Source organism: Lissotriton vulgaris, chromosome 8, assembly GCF_964263255.1.
Source record: "Lissotriton vulgaris chromosome 8, aLisVul1.2, whole genome shotgun sequence".
Taxonomy (NCBI): domain Eukaryota; kingdom Metazoa; phylum Chordata; class Amphibia; order Caudata; family Salamandridae; genus Lissotriton; species Lissotriton vulgaris.
In genome coordinates, this window is record NC_141696.1 from 920,950 (window position 1) to 943,049 (window position 22,100).

The following is a 22,100-nucleotide window of genomic DNA, read 5'->3' on the forward strand; positions in this document are numbered from 1 at the left end:
GTAGTTTCCCCTATACCGTTCCCTTCCTGTAGTCACTCCCTGCAATTGAGCAATCATTACTCGTTCCTTTAAGTCCTTTTTCTTTTTCTCAGTTGCCCTTTCGTTCTCGTTCTTTTGGTGTTCGTAATACTGAGCCATCTGAAGGATAGCTGCAGGTTTAGAGGCTCCCCAACTACTCTCGCTAGTCTGTAACTTTTGGGAGACCTCTTGCGATAGCCCCTTTACGTAGTTTTGCACGAATAGGTGTTGTCCGGTTGCGGTGGTCATATCTTGGCCACTGTAGTCGGAGAACACTGTTTCAAATCGTGAGAAGTATTCTGATACATCTTCCTGAGGTTTCTGGCGACAAGCCGTGACTACCGACCAGTCTACCTTCTTCTCTGGGATCAACGTCTTTAGCTTCTGCACTATTTTGTCGGGGAGTTCCAGTATGTCTTTTACAGGTTTCTTTCCGGGCTCTCGCTGCCTATCTAGGTCATCGAGTTGTTTCCAGGTGTGTCCGAACAGGTCTGTGTGGTCGGCTTTCCGGATTTGCTTCCACACATCAGCCGGCAGACACAACCCGAAAAACAAATCAATGTCCGCTAGAGTCATTATGGTTGAGCCCAAGGCTGTGCCTAGTTCTGTATAAAATGCCGTAGAGTTCTTTCGTAGATCGGGCAGGGTTTGCCTAAAAGTTAAAATATCTTGCCGATCCCATGGTTGGTAAACCCAGTTGTACACAACCCTCCCTTTTGCATCTGCGTGGTTGATATCATCGTTTGTTCCCTGACCTCTTGGGGAAACCCAATAGGGGGCGGCTTCTCTGATGGGCATCATCGTGTTGGCTGCTTCTACTGAGGGCTCAATCGTCTCAGGGACTGTGATCTTGACCTCTGGTTTCTGTTCCGTGAGGTGGCGGAAGACCTCAAGCGTTTGCATGAAGAGGTCCGTCACATCGCTCTCAGTTCCATCTCCAACATCGACCCTTCTATATAGAGCCGTCAATTTAGCAGGACCTTTATTCTGGTACCTATCCTCATACGCGTTCAGGGTGTGGTAGCTGAACCGTAAAATGAAATGCCGTCTGTGACTACCGGCATGTGAATTATGCATATTCATCGTATATTCTTCGCTCTCCTTCTGTTCTACCAATGTTTTTGCTATCTTGTCGATTCCATCCCGCTCATCTTTGCTCAACCTATTTGGTCTGGCTGTTAGGTGCCTGCTAGTCTCATGTTCATCTGCTGTTGTTACCAATGCGGCTGGTGCGAAGGCCGTAAGAGCCGGGGCACTAGCGCTAGAGTCACCCACGCCTGCACTTTGAACTGGTGAGTGTTGTGCTAGAGGCTGGCTGGGAGCATAAGGAGGAGGCATGTAGATAATTGGAGGACCGAGTAGTAACTCGTCATTTGCCCGCTGTTTGGAGGGCATCTCCGGGTAGAGCGCAGAGGTGGTCCTGACAGGGCATTGGCCTGCCAGTCCTGATTCTTGCGTTTGTTTAACTTCCTCTCTTCTTCTTATTTCTTCATCTAGTTCTTTTGCGGCCAGATGGGCTGTTTTTCGTAACTCTTTCACTATTTTCGCTTCCTCTCTTTTCCTGCGATGTTCTGCTTCTTTGCGCCACATGCCAATACTATCAAGCATAGTGGGCGTTGCCTTGTTTATTTTTACAGCTGCTTCTAGTGTTTTTATTTTATTTTTATCAAAAGAACCTATCAGTGGCCACTGATTTTTAGGATCCTTTTTTGTATATTTATGCCATAACCTACTATAAGCTATAGCGACTAGTCCTTGCTTAGTAAACATGTCCTTATTAGGGGTGCCTTCCAGTGGAGCTGGATGGTTCATCTCTAATAAGCGGTCCGGGTTGACCCAACTATGAACCAATGGGGAGAAGATAGGCATGACGGATTACAATGGGGGGCAAAAGCCTGCACTACCTATCTTTTCACTACTTGCAAAGACTGGACAGAATATTCTATTCTACGCTATTTGCAAATAGAGAATACCTCCGAAAAGAACCAATTCCCAAAACAGTCAATGTTTGGGCAAACAATCAATCAATGAGGAACGAAATAGGCACGACGTGTTAAAGGTTTGCGTTACCTACCCTTCACTATCGGCAAAGGGAGAGAGAATATTCCTATTCTTCCCCGTTTGCAGACAGAGAAGATCCTTAAGAGAACCAACTTCGAACAATTCAATTCTCGATTCAATCAATCAATCAATGAGGAGAAAAAAATAGGCACGACGTGTTAAAGGCTTGCGTTGCCTACCCTTCACTATCTGCAAAGACTAAACAGAGTATGGCGATTCTGTACTTGTTTGCAAATAGAGAATTCCTCAGAAACAGTCAATAAGTAATACTAGTATTTTCAAACAATCAATCAATCAATTTCGCAATTTGTCGTGTATCACGACCTTACCCGGACCGCATGGACAGTTTCTCGTCTTCCGCTTCCAGCGCCTGATCGTCCTCTACTCTCTGTTGCTATCGCGGCACTCCTGGTGGTTCCCAGTCAGGACCGTAGATCACTCGGGAGAGGTCAGCTCGGAATCAGTGAAGTTCAGATGATCGGCTGTCAGACGAGGGTCTATCGGACAGGAGCTCTTTCCGATCGTTGCAGTTGTTCACTCTGTCGTCGGGACCTCTCCCACTGGATCCACGTGTCGCTGATGGGCCCCACATTGGGCGCCAATTGTTAAAGATCAATTCAAAATGGTCAGGCGATTTCAGTAGATGTTTCCTAAGTTAAATTTGCCCGGCGTAAAACGCCTCTAATACCATACGAAGTTATTCAATAAAGAGGCAGGCGCTGGAGACAGGAAGACAGGAAACAAGTTTATTCCGTCGGATTAGAACACATCAGATCAGACAACAAGGTATCGTCTTGAGGTGCTCTCTCAACCTCTCTGAGACCTGGTCTTTTATACACTGGTCTAAGACATGTGAACATTCTTTATTACAGCAAGGACATTGTGAAGTATGAGAACGACATCCCCGGCACCCCCCCCCCCAGTTCCGGCCCATTCCAACACATGACAACAGTAGAGGCCCTTTCCCCTCATATGATTGGGAGGGGCCATCATGCAGCTGAGTGTTCTGCCGATTCCTTTGGAATGTGTGCGCCTGATCGAATCTCAGGGGGTGGGGACGTCATGATCAATAGTGATCTCTTTCAGGAGAAGCGAGTGCATGCAGTAGTGGGCAATAAACTGTATCCTCGGGCTAAGGGATGACCAGCGGTTCAAACAGGCAGTCGGGCTCAGAGGAAGGGGTCATCAAAGGAGGGGTATTCATGGGCGGAAAGGAGGTGTTGGTCAGGCGCGGGGTGTGATTCCCTGAGACAGAGTCATGGGGGGGTTTCATGGCTTGTGCGTGTGAGCGCGGGGGCAGCCAGGAGGCGCGGGGAAGGCTTGCAAGGTTCAGGGAAGTGTGCTGACGGGCGATCGTGAACAGGGAGACCATGGTACCTAAAATGGCTGTCGTGTATGCCCATACGTGAGTCTGCAAGATGGCGTAGATGATGTTCAGTACACAAACTAAAATTCCACACAGTGTGAACACCATCACGCTGATGACTCAGTGTATGTATCACGTGAGTCTTTTGTAGTTCTTTCTGCAAAAGAACTACCTGTTCCCAAAGCTTCTTATGCTTTATTGTGGCACCTGTGTCATCTTTGTAATCGTTTTGAACCCAGTTCTGCAAGTCAATATTGTAAGATTTGACGCAGTAATGCGAATCGTACACAATTAGTGTCGGGAATTCACGATCGGCATTTTCAAGCGCCATCTTTAAAGATATTATTTCAGCTCGCTGAGTTGAGCAATTCCTGAGTGATTCAGTTTTTGTAATCATTGGTCTGAATTTACCAGAGTGCCAGGGACCTTTAACAATCGCGCACGCTGCATTGTAGGATTTTTTCTCTACATCGTAATGTTGTGCAAATCTGTCCATGTAGATTACACATTTGTACTCTTGTAGAGGCAGAATTTCGATTGGCAGAGGATATTCTTCTTCGTATTCTAGACTTTCTAGTTTTTTCAGTTTCGGGTCAAAATAGTATTTCACGTCTTCTGCAGCAATAGAATTTTCCCATTCGATCCATGTTGGATTTTATGCCACTGTTTGTAGATTGACTGGGTTTCTTAACGCCTCAAAGGCAGATTCTGCTGTATAAACAGTTATTCTTCTGCCTTGGGCTAGGGCTCTTTCTTTTGCTACAGCAGTTTGGACCGCATTTATAATATTTTCTGTCAGACTGAATGTCTTTTCAGCATTTGAGTACAAATGTGATTTGTAAGCTATTGGTACCGTTTCTCCCTCATTAGAGGTCAGGTACGTGAATCCGCATCTTCCTGGGATGACTCGGATTACAAGGTTGCGTGTGTTGTCGCGTGTTTCTAATATTGTTTTAGCTAACATTTCTGTTTGCAATGATCTCAAAATTTCTCTGTGCTTCTGAGTCCAATTGATTTGTTTAAAATCAGGTTTTATTAGTTCGTAGAGAGGTTTAACCCTCTCTGCATAATTTAGAATATAAGTTCTTCCGAAATTCAGGAAACCTAGTATTAATTGTAAGTTCTTCAGCGTTTTTGGTGCTTGGAGAACAGCGCACTTCTCTAAGAAGTTGTCTGCTAGGCTTTTGCCTTCACTTGATAATTCATATCCTAAAAACAGGACAGTTAGATGGGCAATTTGTGACTTTTTAAAAGTTGAATTTGTAACCCTCTGCTGCGAACCCAAGTATTATGGTGTTCACTCTTTTCAAGTGAGTATCCAGGTCATCATCCGTTAGGTAGATGTCATCGACATAAGACAATGCCTCATCATCATATATTTGTAGTAACTCTGTTACCCTCGCTGAGAATAATCCTGGGCTATTCTTGAATCCCTGTGGGAGTCGACAACATTTCTTCTGCGACCCCATTATTGAGAAAGCGGTCAAATACCTGCTTTCAGGTGCAATGTTTTGACAAAAGAATCCATTAGAGATGTCTAACGTTGTTTTGTATTTTATGCGCACAGTGTTATTCATTAGTGCTGCACTGTGTGAGTTTTGTACTGCAAATGTCTTGCAACATGAGTTAAGGTGTCTGTAATCCAAGACTAGACGATATGAATCAACTGGCTTGGAGACTGGAAACAAAGGATTGTTCATTTGAGAGGTGCATGTTTCAATCACCCCTTGGTATTCAAGTTGATCTAAGATCTCCCTGACTTGTTTTTTAGCTTCTTGCTTAATTGGGTACTGCCTTTGTGCAGTGGGTTGACATTTTAACTGGATTTTGTGAGGAAGGGAGTCCTCGTCCCATCCTACATGGTTTTTATATAACGCAGGTGCTTAGGCTACTTCCCATTTTCTTGCATATATATATTTTTTATGAATCGAAATATGATCTGAGAAGGCACGCATAATCATTCCCCAGGCGGGCACTCCCTGACAAGCTCTGGTGGCCAGTCTTTCTCAGCTAAAAGGATGTCATAGCCTTTTGAGAGGTTGTCCCAAAATAGACCCCTTACTTTCCTAGTCTTATCCCCCTCTATACGTAATGTTATCTCGTATATTTTATGAGGTTCGCTAACTCTGGTATCTGCAGTTTCCACCTGAATGTATTCATTCGTGTCCACTGTCTCCAGATGATTCATCAGGATCTTGCGAGCTATTGTCACTTCTGCTTCGCTGTCTAGCATTGTCTGGGCCCACTCTCCATTTTTCAGCTGTGTCCTCAGTATCCTCGGCATGTTTTATTATTTTAATACTGGGTACCTTCTTTCTTGGAAATTGTAATTTTTTACTTTGAGCAGGTTCCTTGTCTTTGGACTTGACATGCTCTTCCCTGTGTTCTGATTGTCCTCTTCTTTCCGATTTCTGCGTTGAAGTCTGAAAAGATCAAGAGGGACGGGAATCAATGTCTTGATATCTATCAGGTTTTTTCAAATTATCCCTATTTCTAAGGTTGTATCTTTTCTCAGAGGGCTCCCTCTGGGGAGACTTGTGTCCTTGGTCCGGAGATCTTTCTCTCCGCGGAGGAGACCTTCCTCTGGACTGAAATCTTTTTTCTTTGGGAGTGGATTGTTTATTTCCATCCCAGCTCTTTTTAGGAGTGTTTATATTATTTTTAATAAATATCTTTTCAGGATTTTCAGTTAGTTGGGGTTTTACCGGTTTCCCACCCAAACTATCTCGTCCTAGTTCTTCACAGGATTTTTCTATGATTCTGGCAAGTTCAAATGGTTGTTCTGCTATATCTGTTTCTTTCAATTTCTGGAGGTAAGTTACATCCTCCATTGCCAATTGAACTAACTCTCTATATGCCTTTGTTAATTCTTTCATTTTAACTAAGAGTTCTTCGTTTGACATTTTATTAATGTCTGGATGTGGTGTGTAGCTGGCTAGAACCGGCCACGTTGCTCCTGGTCTTCCTAGTGGGCCGAACCTGGTGATGTGATTATTATGTTTTAGGGCGCCTTTAAACCAGAGCAGATACTCTTGGTAATTTAATGGAATTTCAATATCCTCAAAAGGAGTGTATTCCTCCGGAGGTTCCTCTATTTTGTAATAGTGGAATTCGTGTGATACAGCGTTTGCTGCTGGAAAATGTATCCATGAATAGAATACCTCTGTCTGCCGATATTCATGGGCCTCTACCACGAATATGACTGTACCACCTAGTGATGTCAGTCCATTTTCTATAACTTTAATAGTTATAGTTCTTCTTATGTTTGCCGGGAAGAAAATTGCATCCGGGTCATTCTGTTGGAGAGTAGTGTCATCCAACAACGGTTGAGACGCTGTAACATCTCTTTCTTCGTCTCCGTCAGGCATTTTACTGACAGAAAGTGTTCTTTAGTTGCAGATCAGGTTTCAAGGAAACAAAGATTAGGTGCACAATATTTTGGAACACTGTATCCTTCAACGTTGACTAAACCAAAAACTATACATAGGAATCTCTTCCTACTAGGTTCCGGCGGATTTTAAGCTTTTACCCACTCCAGACGTCTTTTGGAGTATTTACGGGAAAAAGGGTCTGTGTGAAAAAGCACGACTGAGTTACTCTAACGTCTTGCGTTAATTTTATCGCCTTACCAAACGTTGGGCGCCATATAGTGTAGTTCCTATATTCCCAATAGGCTCTGCGCATTGGAATAATATAAACAGCAGTGTAGACGTAGGACTGAGGTCGATTAGGTCTCTACTGACTATATTAGACTTAAGGTTTGCCAGCTAGCTCAGAGGTCACTAGAAACTTTCTCGAATAAATGAGGAGGAGTTTAACCTACCTGGATAGACAAGAAGGGATTAGCTTCTGGCAACCATAAAACATGACAACTTTGCTCCCTCAGAATAAGAGTGTATCTCTAGAGTCGTGTGAAAACAAAAGACAGCTATTTCACTCAGTCAATCGTGCATACTTAGTTTCACCAGAGTGCAGAGAAAAGAGAGACGGGCGTTTTCAATAAAAGGTATAATTTATTGAGCAGTCTTCTTTCTCATGCAAGAGAAATGAATTGCCACAATTGCAGTACTTAATGTAAAGTAAAGTGCGTACAGTAAAAGGAGTATTATGAAATAATACTGTAAAAGCATTGATATGGTTTCTTAGCCATAAGATACTTTAAAATGGATAAAATCTATACATACATATATACATTGACTAACGTACTCAACTGGTGCTTCTAACTATGCCTACCCCGGTGTACCTTACCTAAGCCTAATACGTGGGAAGGAGTAAGTAAGTAGCAGTTTAAGTTAAGTTGGTTTTGCCAAGAATCTGAATCAAGAATTCTCTTTAAGGGTTTAGTCAGCTCCATACCTTGGTAGTAGAAAGCAGGAGGTCTGGTATCTCTCTTTCAGAACTCGATATCCCAGCAACCCGCAAGGGTAGGCTGGAAATGCCGGAGCTGGATTTTCTCGGCTGGAGAAAAAAACAGCGTCTTTCTCAGCGCTTCAAGAGGGAGGGGCAGCGTCCGTGGGCTCTCGCATCAGCTGGGCTCTCGGGCAAGTAGATAGCTGCTCTGCTCCAAAACCACCTTGTGTGTTTGCTTAAGGCAACGTTGGTATATTTATACCTGAAAGGTGCCGGGTTTGACGTAAGGTTTGGCGATAAGACGTCAATAAAGATGTCACCAAGAACTGGCCATTCTTAGTGCTTTACAGGAGTTCTAGGATGAAATCAAAACAAGAGCAAACGGGGATTTCCCAGGTTGCTGGAGGTTTGGTTTGTTTAGAGAACTCGTTGTGCTTTCTAGGAGTCCGGGGAAGTAGCCTTTCTTAATGTGACTGCATGGGCTATTACTAATATGGATATGATTATTATGCCTCCATAGGGATATTATTAATTATAACCGTATAATGGCATAAAATAGAAATATCAATTTAGGTTCCTAGATAAAAACACAATAGTATACTGTGGGAGCATTATCAGGAATGTAAATGCAGAAACTAGACCCAATCAATTTACAGACTCCTCTATCTGCAAGGACGATGTCTAAAACCATTCGGTTTTGTAAAGTCATAAGACGATCCTCCTAAAGTTCAGCCGTTAAGTTACTCAAGGCTCCGGAAGTCACATTTATCATAGCCTCGACAACACAAACTAGCTGTCTGATGTTTCTGCTATTGGCCATTGGTCCCCAAAAGGGAAGAAACACTTTAATAAGGTCTCCTACCTCTTGTCCAGCTGTGTCTCCAGAATCAATAACTCCTCTACCATATCTTTTTCTGTGATGACTTGAAGGAGCAGTGTGTGTAGAGGGAAGAAGAAAAGCTATACAACATGTTCCTGAGAAATAGGCGGGAAGCCATGTATAGGTCCTATCGTGACAAACAAAATATGTACCTTGAGATGGTACCAACGGAGAAGAAATCAAGGGGGAGTAGACATAGGTATGAGAACAAACACTCTTTTCCTTTTTATTCTTATTATTCTGACCATTTATCTGCAAACATAAGTTACCTTTATGAGGTACAGTCCAAATTGGTAAAGATCTTCTTTGTCTAGCCTTGTCAGTGAGGCTAGTAATGTAATGAGTCACATTCCAACCATCATTTGCTCGTTTCTTGTCAACGGGAATCTTACTAATATCTGCAATTTTAGCCATAGTCACTATACCCTTTATCAAAGGACTATGACTATAATCTGAATCACCAGTATATATATCACCAGGAGGATATCGAAGTTGATTCTGATATGCATTGGAAAACATAGCCAAATAAGCCCAAGCGGAACCTTCATATGAAAACGGAAGAACTAAATAGGGCATCCCTTTCTCAGCGTTATGGGGCATAAGCCTACAAACCCAACAATCAGTAGTGTTAACTACCAGTTGATGCTGATGTAACAACTGGATGAATGAATTGTTGTAATATTTTGTTCTCCTAACTTGTTCATGGTCTGGGAGTGTATAGAACTTATGCGGAGAGTTAGTAGTAGAAGAGGGCAAAGGAACAGAAGTTGGAGCAGGTGCTTGCTGCATAGTGTGGATAACCCATCCCACACAAGCTAATAAACTACATAAACACATTAGAATACATAATGCTACGCCACATCGACTAAACAATAGTTTCTTATACTTATTTCTTTTCACAATCTTAACATCATTCCCTTCCACTTTAGTATCCATTTCTCTAAAGGCGTTGCTCACGATAATCTTCGTGGATCACTTTGTTATGATTATTAGCCGTCCTATGACACTGCAAGTCCTGTTGACCTAGTCACTATTCAAGTCACAGCCTAAGACTCATACCGTGACCCTGCAACTTGATGGATAGTGAAAGGAAATGTCTTTCAAAAAAAGGTAATCGTAGAAAAAGAAAACAAAGTTCAATTGTTTTTCGGAAACCAGGCTATTAAGTTGTACAGTGTCTTGCCAGGTATCATTTGGTCTCGAACAAAGTCTCTGGGTCAGTCGTGTCCAATCTGAAATGTGGTGGTACAGCTTCTTGCAGCACGTCGTCGTCTTCTTTTTCATAACTTGTCCAGTCCAGGCGTGCACTACTAAAAGGTACAAATCGGGGTACTTTCTCATATTCACTATCACCAACGCCTTCTTGGACCCACTGATCGTAAGGTAAAGGCAAGGGTACCCTCTTACAGTGCACGCCGTGGACCCAGTTCTTCCCAACGACTTTAACAGCTGTACGGCACTTGTCGCAGCGGCCCCCAACGAGGTTCCAGATTCTTCTTCCTCTGGAAGTTTTTAAGGCACACGAAGTCACCAGGTTGGATGGAATGACCTGGATCTGAGGAAGCCTCCGGCAAAGCGTTTTGGACCTGTTGATGAATAACACGTAATTTAGTGGTGAGGTCATGCAAGTAATCAACCAGCAATGGGTATGCAATATCAGAGTACTTTTTAGGTCATGGGACTCCCCAAACATTGGCTGGGCGTCCAAAAACGACCTCATAAGGACTAGCAGCCTGATTCATCATTCACCCGTTTTGCCAGCCCCTAATAGCGATTCATAGCGAATCGCTATTAAGGACTCGCAAAACGGTATTCATGTAGGAATTGCTAAATAAATAGCGATTCCTACACATTCCTTATTTGCGAGTAGCAAATTGCTAATCGCAAATAAGGAATAACTCCCCATTCATTCCTATGGGCCAAAAGGCCCATAGGAATGAATGGGGAGTATTCCTTATTTGCGATTAGCAATTTGCTACTCGCAAATAAGATAGCAATTTAAAGGGTGCCAGGGGTGTCCAAAGGACACCCTGTAGCACCCCTTAAATGCACATTTGAACAGGTGTTGCGCACACACATGTCCAAAGGACATGTGTGTGTGTAACATGCAAAAGAAAAAAATGCACTAAAGTGCTTTTTACACTATTTTCGCAATTTACCACCAAGTCAGACTTGGTGGCAAATTGCGACCAAATATTGCGATTTCGCAATTTCTAATTGGTTGATGAATTGCATTTAAGGAATCTCTATTAGAGATTCCTTAAATCCAATTCCTCGCAAATATGCGATTTCGGTAATAGAGATTTTTGCATTTGGGATGATGAATCCCAAATGCAAAAATCGCACTCGCAAAGGGCCAGATTCTCAGAATCTGGCCCTTTGCGAGCGCAAATCAGCTTGATGAATCAGGCTGTAAGTCCTAAACGAGAATGTACAGTTGTTCTTGTAGAGAGAAGTGCCAAAGGTAAGGCGTCGGGCCAAGCGAGGCCCGTACTGGCCTGAATCTTCGCTAATTTGAGCTTGAGAGTGCCATTATAGCACTCTACCAAACCCGCTGACTGAGGATGGTTTGCCGCATGCAATTTCTGCCTAATCCCAAGACCCGCACACACCTTCTGCATTATTTGACCCACAAATTCACTTCCATTGTCACTCCAGACAATGCGCAGCAAACCAAACCTCGAGAAGAATTCCTTCAAGAGGACTTTAGCAGTGGACAAGGCAGTTTTATCCTTTAGGGGGTAGGCCTCTATCCATCTGGAAAAGGCACACACCACCACCAGGACATTGTGGTAAATAAATAATTAAATACCTGTGCTATTTTTGACAAGATATACTAATAACAGATAGCTCAATAAATAAGAGTCAAGATTCGAGGTAGCTGGAGTTTGCAGGTTTTAATACAGCATAAAGGACAGCAACAGGACAACCTGCACGGGAATAGGATGGCAAGGCCCGGCAGCTGCCGGGGCAGGATCTGGGATGAGCGCACTAACTTTAATAACAGTACATAGCATATATATACTAAAACAATTGCATTGCAGTTAATACAGTAGGCGTAGCAGTGGGCGGAGTTTGTAGCAGTCGCGAAAGATAAGGCAGAAAGTAGGTGTAACAAGAGGCGTGTACATAGACATGTGATGTAAACGTAACAGAATATGTCATAAATGGGGCGGAAACATGGAGGGGGCTACCCAAGGAGCCGGGACCTCTAACCTAGTGGTGCGCGCAAGCTGGCAATGACGTGTTACTAGGGAGAACTGGGGGCTATGACTTCTGCGCTAGAAGGGGAGACTAAAGTCTGGAGAGTCAGAGCGACATGTACCTAAACACTATCTAGTATCTGATGTTTAGAGAACATGTTGATAGAATCCAAAAGTTATCAGGGCAAAGGCTAACAGACTCTAAGACTGGTGCATGCATTATTCTACATGTAGTGCGTGTTGAGGAATATTAAATGACCATTAATACAGTATTTTTCTCACATGGAGACGTAAAGGCTAGACCATGACTGAAACTATTGATGCGATTCAGTAGCTTAGGAATGCAGAGAAGGAGAGCTGGACTGATAACTAGAATCATAACATACTCTTGGCAGACGGGGAAGCAGAGCCAGGCCGAGCCGGGCACTGTGAGGCAGGAAGTAAGTGAAGGGTCAGGGATACAGGTGGGGGCTGTATCGCTCCGCAGCGAGGGTTCAGGAGACAGGAGCTGAATCTGGTGTCCGGGCCCTTTTGAGGCCTAGAAACGGGGACTTTTACTGAATTAACGTGCACACTGTGAAACGTGGCAACATAACTTTACATAGGCCTAATACTCGTAGCTTTCACGAGAACTGGAAATTGGCATACTAGAGTTGGACACAACTAGAATTGCGTCTTTAATCGATCATAAGGGAATACATATGCATATTACTCATGCACATATAACATAAGATGGGGAACACGTAGGGACACAGAACATGGCAAAATTTACTTTTCCACATTCCCTCCTTGTCACTACGTTTCCATCAGGAAACATCAATATTCATGATACCATCTATCATTTCATACAGTATCATTTGCTCGTCTCGAATTGTCTTGGAACGGGACTTAGGACTAGGACTTGGAATACAGGATGTAGCACAAATGCCGCAAATCGCAGGCCCACATTGTAAACAGAGGCAGCAACTGAAAATGATCATTACTGCTATACCTAGGAATGACAATACTTTCCATCCCCAGGCAGAAATTATACTCCAGAGCCAACCGGACCATGTCCAGGTGCCTGGATTCTGGTGTAACTGATGGGCAATTTTATGAAGTCTGGTTATAGCTGAATAAACAGACGGCGCGTTATTAGGAATGAAAATGCAGCAACTAGATCCGATGACTCTACATGCTCCTCCTCTATCGGCCAGTATGACGTCAAGAACGAGACGATTTTGGAGCACGACAAATCTCATAGCAGATTGCTCTTCGGTTAAGTTACCTAGAGCAGAAGTAGTCTCATTCACTACTGCTTCAAGGGTTCTGGTTAACCTACGTATTAGCTTACTATTCTGGATAGGTCCTATAAAGAAGAAGAATCCTTTATTGAAATCTTGATACTGTTCTAGAGTAGTTTCAGTTTGATCGACAATCGGGGACTCGATCTCCCTTCTATGTCTAATGTGTACTAGATGTGTGTTTCTATGATAATCGGATGGGGCTAGGAAAACTGGTGGCAGTAGGAAGGCAATGTAACATGTTCCATCCCAATCGAGGGGCAGACGAACATATGCGGTCTGACCACAAACAAAATATGAATGACGTGAGGCTTTGAAAATAGATTCCCCACTGTCACTATACTTGACGATAGTAGTACAATCACTATGTCCTACATGTGCGGAACCATTCTTTCGGACACATAATTCGCCTTTGACTGGTAGTACTGAAATTGCAGGTAAATCTGGAGTAGTATCAGACTGAACATTCAGGACCATAAAATTCGAAGAATAATTACCTAAATTATAAACTTCATTTTCTAGATCTAACCCGGTTCTATGGGTGAGACCTTGCTTGTCTGGAAAACATGTACTATTCAGAAGGGACATATCAGTTGAGGATGACGTTAACGTGGACCCTGCTCCACACGAACCATTATGTGTAAATGGATAAGGAAAGAGTGGCAGAACTCCCTTCGGTGTCTGGAAAGGGGGGAGTCGACCACACACCCAACAATTAGTGGCATTGCTGGTCTGGTGTGAATAATGCAACATTCTGATAAATGTATTGTTTCGCATAGCAAGACGATAGGATAGCTCGTGAGGAGGCAGATCACTAAATGTGTGCTCTACTGTAGCATTAGAAAACTTATTTACATGAGAAATTGGAAAACATAAATGCAATGCATAACTTGTGCAGGTAACCATCAAACTCAAAAACATAAGAAAACATAAAATAACGATACATCTGATGGAGTTTTGACTAACTCTCTCACTATGGGGGTCTATCTCATACATGTCAGAAACCTGTCTAACCGTTTCACCCGAGGGGGACTTAGACAATTAAACTGGCAGACTTATTTTACTAGACCGGAGCTTCTGTTTATACTCCTGCTGCGGAGTTTCCTCTAACAGGGGAGGCTTGGAATCAAAGTTTGTAGCGGGACAGTCCTTGAGAATAGGGCAGTTTTTAAAATTCTGGCAGTCCTTAAAAATGGAACAGTCCAATGTTTTTATGCGACATCCATGGAATTTCTTGACGTGAGACAGGTGCACCCAGCCCTTGCGGCCTTCCAGCTTCACGGCCGTGCGGGTGGTCAGAAGGACAAGTTGAGGTTGTTTCCAGCGGGGCTCCAGCGGACTTGAACGATCAAAGTTCCGGACAAGTACCAGACTTCCTGGAACGATTTCATGCGGTTTCACCTCGGTATTGTCTGGAAATGCGGCGGCAACCTGTGAACGACAAGAGTGGAGGGCAGACATCAAGGAAGCTAGGTAATCTGTCAGCATATTACTGGAAACATCTGTAATACTTCGGGGTCTAGGTGTACCCCACATGTTCGGGGGGCGGCCGAATACGACCTCATAAGGGGACAGACCTGATCTGGAATGTGCGACCATGCGCATATAGAATAGGGCGACTGGCAGAGCTACTAGCCAGTCTACACCTTTCTCTTTACAAATGTTGGCGATGCGGATTTTCAGGGTCTGATTATGTCTCTCTACTAGACCTGCTGCTTCAGGATGGCATACACAATGAAACTTCCACTGGTACCCTAACAGAAGGGAAACATGCTTCATTAACTCAGATAAGAATGGCTGGCCGTTGTCTGAATACACGACCCTAGGGAGTCCATAACGAGGGAAAAATTCGCGAACCAGCTGCTTGGCAGTGGTCGCGGCTGTGTAATCTGGAACTGGATATGCCTCTGTCCACCTGGACAAAGCGCATACAACTACGAGGACATATTTAAAACCTCGACATTGCTCCATCTGGATATAATCCATCTGGAGGACTTCAAAAGGGTGGTCAGGAGGCTGGAATCCCCCTTGTTCCACCGGGACACTTTTACCTGGATTAAACTGACAACAAATCATACAGGTACGGACTTTCTGCTTGGCTGCAGCTCGTAAATGCTTGTTGAACCAAATGTTCTGGATACTGTCTAACATGGCTTTTTCTCCTAAATGTGCAGGACTATGTGCGGTATTAATAATGACTTGAACCATTGAGTCGGGGAGAAACCATGTGGCTTTTCCCTTCGTCAACCATCCCTGATCTGTCTGGACCCCTCCTTGTTCGGACCATTTCTTGATTTTGTCGGGAGTAACATGTGACTGGATATCTATGACATCTTGTGTGGGGTCCTTAACTGTCACACATGTAATCGGATCTGGAGTGTGTGTCTGTGTCATGTTAACTGGAATGTCTGGAGTCTGGGCTGTGAGCTTGGCTGTTCGATCTGCTAGATCGTTACCTTGGGAAATAATGTCAGTGACTTTCGTATGTGCTTTGCACTTCATGATAGCGATAGCTGTCGGTAAATGTATTGCTTCTAACAGAGCTTGAATGAGAAGACCATGCTGAATCTTGGTTCCATGAGAAGTCATAAAACCTCTGTGTAAATATTAACTTTCAGGTTCTTGGCACGTATGCAGGCTTGGGTCAGAGCGACTAGCTCTGCTGCTTGAGCGGACAGAGTGTCAATACGGTGTGTCTCTATAACTTCAGTGTCAGTAGTCACTGCATACGCGGCTACTAGTTCTCCTGTACTTGTTCTCATACATGAACCATCCACATAAAGTGTCAGGTCGGGATCTGGTAATGGAATATCTGTCAGGTCTTGTCTTGGCTTTGTCATGGTGTTAACAACTTCCACACAATCATGTGTGGCAGGATTTTAAGTAACTGACGGTAACAGTGTAGCGGGATTTAGAACATTGCAGCGTCTGATTTCTATGTGTGGCTGGAACAGTGTCAATTCATAACCTGTTAAACGTGCAATTGTCAAGTGCTGAGTCTGTGTTCCGTTTAAAAGAACTTCCACAGAGTGTGGAACATGTACTGTCAGGGAATGTCCTAATACTATGGAATCACTTTGTCTGATAGCTAGTGCTGTGGCTGCAACTGACTTGAGGCACGCAGGCAGAGCCTGGGCTACTGGATCTAATGTGCTCGAAAAATAAGCACAAGGCTTGTATTGTCCTGCTTGATCTTGTGTGAGAACAGATAATGCTGTACCTTCACGTTCTGTGACAAAAAGTGTAAAAGGCTTACTGTAGTTCGGTGTTGCTAGAACAGGAGCATGACATAAAGCTTTCTTTAATTCATTAAAAACAAGTGTATGTTCAGATGTCCAAGGGAGGACAGTCGATACGGCTGCCTCCTGTGTCGTTAACTGTATCAGTGGCTTGGCTAGAAATGCATACTGAGGAATCCATTGTCGGCAATAAGAAGTGAGGCCGATAAAAGCTCGTACCTCCTTCTGGGTCTTGGGCTGAGGAAGACTCGCTATTAACTGGATACGGTCAGGTGTCAACTGCCTACCCTCTTGGACAGTAAGTGGCCTAAATAGATCACTTGCTGGACACAGAATTGAAGCTTCGAAGGGGACACCTTGTGCCCCATCTCGGCTAGGAAATACAGAACTGTAAGTGACGCACGCTCGCAGTCACGTTCAGAACGGGCTGTGATCAGTAGATCATCGACATATTGGAGCAGGGCAGTGTCAGTTGGCATGTGAATATTGTCTAGTTGTCTTTTAAGTGCTTGACTGTAAATGCTAGGACTTTCTGTGAAACCTTGAGGAGCTCGTGTAAATTTATAGCTCCTTCCATTTAAACAGAATCCGAAAAGGAACTGGCTGTCTGGATGAATGGGGACACTGAAAAATGCGTTTTTGAGGTCTATGACAGTGAAAAATGTGGCTTCAGAATCAATGGCTGTCAATAGGGAAGAAATATCTGGAACAACTGGGTACTGGGGAATGATACATTTATTAAGTTCTCGAAGGTCAATCACTAATCGATATACTGGAGGTGCATTTGGATCAGTACGTTTCATGACTGGAATGATAGGAGAATTACATACATTGGAGTCAGTTTCTACAACCACTCCTTGAACAATAAGCTCGTCAATAATTTTGGATAAGGCTGCTACAGCCTCAGGTGGTAGTCTGTACTGTCTGATTCGTGGTAACACTACACCTGGCTTCAGGGTCACACGATGGGGTGTGATTTGCATAAAACCAACATCAGTTGGACCTTGCGCCCATAGATGCTGCGGGACATTCAGTAATCTTGGATCAAAATCACGTAATACATAGTGACCTTTAAAGTCACGTAAAAACAAACGTATTCCTTCTGGAGAGCAGCAAATAACTGCACCTAATTCTTTCAGTGTTTTAATGCCTAACAAATTTTCTGGACATGATTTCGTAAGTAATAAATCAGTAGTTCGGGACAATGGACCTACTTCTAGAGAAACTGGTTTAGAAATCTCGTTAACTATTGGCTTTCCTGAAAATCCAAGGGAAACATTTCTTGAGCCTGAGAGCGGAGCCCCTGGAACCTCGTCATGACTGATAGTAGTCCTACTTGCCCCTGTATCAATCAGAAACTTTCTGTCTTTCCCTAATACTTGACTGTGTACATAGGGACCCTCTTGATCTACAGGTATCTCGATGAGAGGCAAGCCTACCTCCCTCTCTAGGCTGTTTCATGAATACTGCTGGTACTCTGGATACTCGGACTGTGCATACTGGTACATCTGTTGTGTAACATGCTGTGTTGCAGCTATAGGCTGCGGTACTGTAACTATCTGTGGTGCATTCTGTGGTGTCTGAGAAGTCTGTGAAACTTGTTCTTGTCTAGGCGGACGTGGTCTTTCTTTAGTCTTACCGGTAGCTATGTTGTGTTTCAGAACTGCACACTCGTTTATAAAATGACCTGGCTGTTTACAATAATTGCAGGTCCCTTTAACAGGAACTGCAGGATGACTGGCTTGATTCGGACCCCTCTTCTGACTGTCTTGTGGAACAGATTGTGCAACTAATACTTTCATTTTCGTGTCTTTCATACGTTTCCTTTCGTGTTCTTGCTCTTCTCTGATTCTATTCTGGTGGTACTGAAGCATCTGAAGCATTTGGGACGGAGTATTAGCTTGCCAGGTACTCTCGACTTTCAAAACTCGGTTTTTAACTTGTGGACTTGAATTTTCGACTAGTTTAGTAACAAAAAGATGAGGGTATGACTCACTACTCGTCTTCAAACCACTGTTGATACTAAAACATTTCTCGAATCTAGAATAAAAATCACTAGTATCTTCGTCTGGTTTCTGTTTACAGGCTGAGATTGCATCCCAGTCTTCCTTTTTCGTGGCTAGTAACCTTGGCAAAACTTGTATTAACAGTTCAGGTAATTCTTTACATTTATCTCCTAGACCGGTACCTGGTACATGTGTATTTTCTTCAGCTTCTAGAGCTGCCCGATCTATCTTTTTCTCTCCCACCTCCCATTCTTTTTCTTTGAGTTTTTCATATATGCCCGCAGGCAACAGGACCTTTAACATTTTAATTATATCTGGATACGTGTATTCTCCCATACGGAGCATGTCTTTTAATTCACGGTGGAACCCTGCTGGATCTTTGTCGTGACAGGGAATTAACTTTTTCATCTCTAAGAGTTCCATCTTTGTAATCGGGGTGTAAACAAATACTCGTTGCATTTCACCACCCTGTGTCCTAACTGGGTGTACTTCTCGTAACGGATGCTGTCTATCTATGTAAAACGGTTTACTTTCTGGGGGTGAGACGTGAACAAAATGCGGGTTCAGGAACGTTCGGTATTTGTGGCGCTGTTCTAGAATGATACTAATTAAATCGGTACCTAGACCTTTCCATCTATACTGGAGTAACTCGTTCAGAACATCATGTAACGGACCTGGATCGGAATGCTGACCCTCATACAGTGTAATGAGGTGCTGGATCATATACATACCCACCAGTCGCTGCTCGGCTGGGGGCAGTTTCAGAAACATTTGGGCCACTATTTCGTCTGGAAAAGTGGTAGAATTAGTAGCCCATCGGACTGCTGATCGGGCTAGTTCTTGTTCATGCATAGTACTAAGTTCACTATAACCGATTCGTGATTTCAGAATGTGATCGGTAGCTTGAAATACTTGCTCTAGAGAACCTTGTCTGGTGCTGGAAGAGGAACAGTTTTCTTGTAGTCTAGACGTGAATGCCGGTCGGAAAGTCTAGTTCTACCTACATACGCTATTCTGGAAGGATTCTCGTCGTCTACCTCTTCGGTAGGAGAGTCGTCTTCTTTCTCGCTTACTTGTGCTGCTTTGCGTTTCTCGTGTAACCTTATTATTTCCTTACGAATTTTCTTGTACATACTCTCTATAAAACTGAGTGTCCTGTGTCTTCCCTCGGCTATATTATCACTCCACCTTGTCAGGACTTTCATTTAAGTCGGATCTTTAGTCGGATAATCTTGTTCCCTTATTAAACAATTAATTAGAAACTTTAATAGCATGAGCTGGATCTCAGCTTTCCTTAGAGACATGACTTCACCAATACTTTCTGAATCTGTTCCTGTACGAATGAAACGATATATTCTGTCTAGATCTTCTTTCATATTTGGTAGGGTGTCCAAATACTCGGTCACCCGCCTTACACGCAATGAATATATAACCATACTATCATCACCTGGGACTGGATCATAACGGCATTCGGTAAGAGCTCGCTTGATATCTGCGACGGACTGATGTTTGGGCGTACGCTGTAACGCACGTTCATGTAACTCGACTGACGTTACACGTTTGTGTGGCGGCGGGGTTCCCGGGGGTCCTCCTCCCGCGGCCCCTAAACTGGAATCGTCGACTGATACTCTTCGTGCTGGCAGAGTGACCGATGTAGCGGGTACTTGTAATGTAGGCTGGACCGGGGGTACCGTAACGGGTGCCCCGGTGGCTGGGGGAGCAGAAATTACATTATTTACAGGAGCTGGCGGAACAGGATTAGCATATTCTGGGACTGTGTCGTCCAAATAGGACGAGAGAAAAATATCAGCTGCGGTCGGTTTGTGACGTAGCTTGGTCGGAACTAATGGTGGCGGGAAATTACTGGATGCCTCCGGGGTTGCTTTTGGCAAGCCCTCGGCAAGAAGAGGGTACATACCCTTAATAAGGGCATTCCTCTGTCTGTCTGACTGTTCGGTTTTAACTCGTTCACCTATTTCGATTAATTCCCTTTCTTGGGCTTTTTCTAAGGATTCTCTACTTAATTCTGACTTTCTGATTTCTTTTTCGGTTCTTTTATGAGATTCTTTGCGCCATAACTCGATGGCATCTTTCTGTGACTGTCTAGCTTTCTTTTTCCATAATGCTTCTTCTACTCGCATGATGCACTCGGCATCCCATGTGCCTGATACAGGCCATCTATATTTCTCTTCTAATTCCTTAGTGTACTCGACCCATAAGTCTAGATATAATATGGCACTTATGCCATGCTTATGATACATAAAATGACCTGGACTGTCCCTAGGCGGGACAGGAACTGCTTCCTCGAGCAGACCTTTTCTAGTTCTTAACTGACGTAATTTTGAGAACAGAGGCATGACGTAAACTGGGATCTGGACACAGTACAATACACAATGAACACAATAATGACTTGAGACTGATCACTCATACCACGACATTGAGAACACATGAAATAACATTAAAATAACAGTTCGGACAGAAACATTACCTGGAATACTTGAGAACAGAAACACATGAATTTCTCGAGAACAGAACTTACTAGAATTACTAGATGCACTGCTGAAACAGTACGAAACATACCGGTCTCATAAAGAGACACGTCAGGACCCGCATCCACCTAGGTGGACACTTCGTGTTGGATTTGCGTACCCAAACCCACGGACCAGAGACAAATTAATTGACCCTGTCTAGATACTACCCCAGCAACGGTACTCACCGGGCAGCAAGAACGGAAGGCCTCGGACTGGACTGGACTGCTACGACGACGGACTACGAACTTCGGACTTCAGTTACGGGTGGGCCTCCGGATACCTCGGACCTTGCACTCTCGGCTTGGGCTCTGGTCGGGACTCGCCGCGTTCCTCCACCGCCTCGTCTGGATGCTGGACCGCAACCTCCGTCTCCTCCGTGGACCTGAGGGATACTTGAAGCAGAAATATCTGCCACTGCGCAGGATGGTTCCGTCACGACTGCAGAGGATCAGGGGGCTTGCGTGGCTTCTCCGGCGCGTGGGGAAAGGGCAAGTCCCTGTTCGGGCGCCATTATGTGGTAAATAAATAATTAAATACCTGTGCTATTTTTGACAAGATATACTAATAACAGATAGCTCAATAAATAAGAGTCAAGATTCGAGGTAGCTGGAGTTTGCAGGTTTTAATACAGCATAAAGGACAGCAACAGGACAACCTGCACGGGAATAGGATGGCAAGGCCCGGCAGCTGCCGGGGCAGGATCTGGGATGAGCGCGCTAACTTTAATAACAGTACATAGCATATATATACTAAAACAATTGCATTGCAGTTAATACAGTAGGCGTAGCAGTGGGCGGAGTTTGTAGCAGTCGCGAAAGATATGGCAGAAAGTAGGTGTAACAAGAGGCGTGTACATAGACATGTGATGTAAACGTAACAGAATATGTCATAAATGGGGCGGAAACATGGAGGGGGCTACCCAAGGAGCCGGGACCTCTAACCTAGTGGTGCGCGCAAGCTGGCAATGACGTGTTACTAGGGAGAACTGGGGGCTATGACTTCTGCGCTAGAAGGGGAGACTAAAGTCTGGAGAGTCAGAGCGACATGTACCTAAACACTATCTAGTATCTGATGTTTAGAGAACATGTTGATAGAATCCAAAAGTTATCAGGGCAAAGGCTAACAGACTCTAAGACTGGTGCATGCATTATTCTACATGTAGT

The 22,100-nt window shown here is 43.9% G+C and overlaps 1 protein-coding gene and 1 pseudogene across 1 annotated transcript in view; one reads left to right on the plus strand and one right to left on the minus strand.

Moving 5' to 3' along the window:
• LOC147693184 (NACHT, LRR and PYD domains-containing protein 3-like) overlaps positions 1-22,100 on the plus strand; it is a 330,570-nt gene that overhangs the window by 132,597 nt on the left and 175,873 nt on the right. The gene's annotated exons all lie outside the window — the stretch shown is intronic.
• Positions 17,858-20,763, minus strand: LOC147693187 (uncharacterized; annotated as a pseudogene).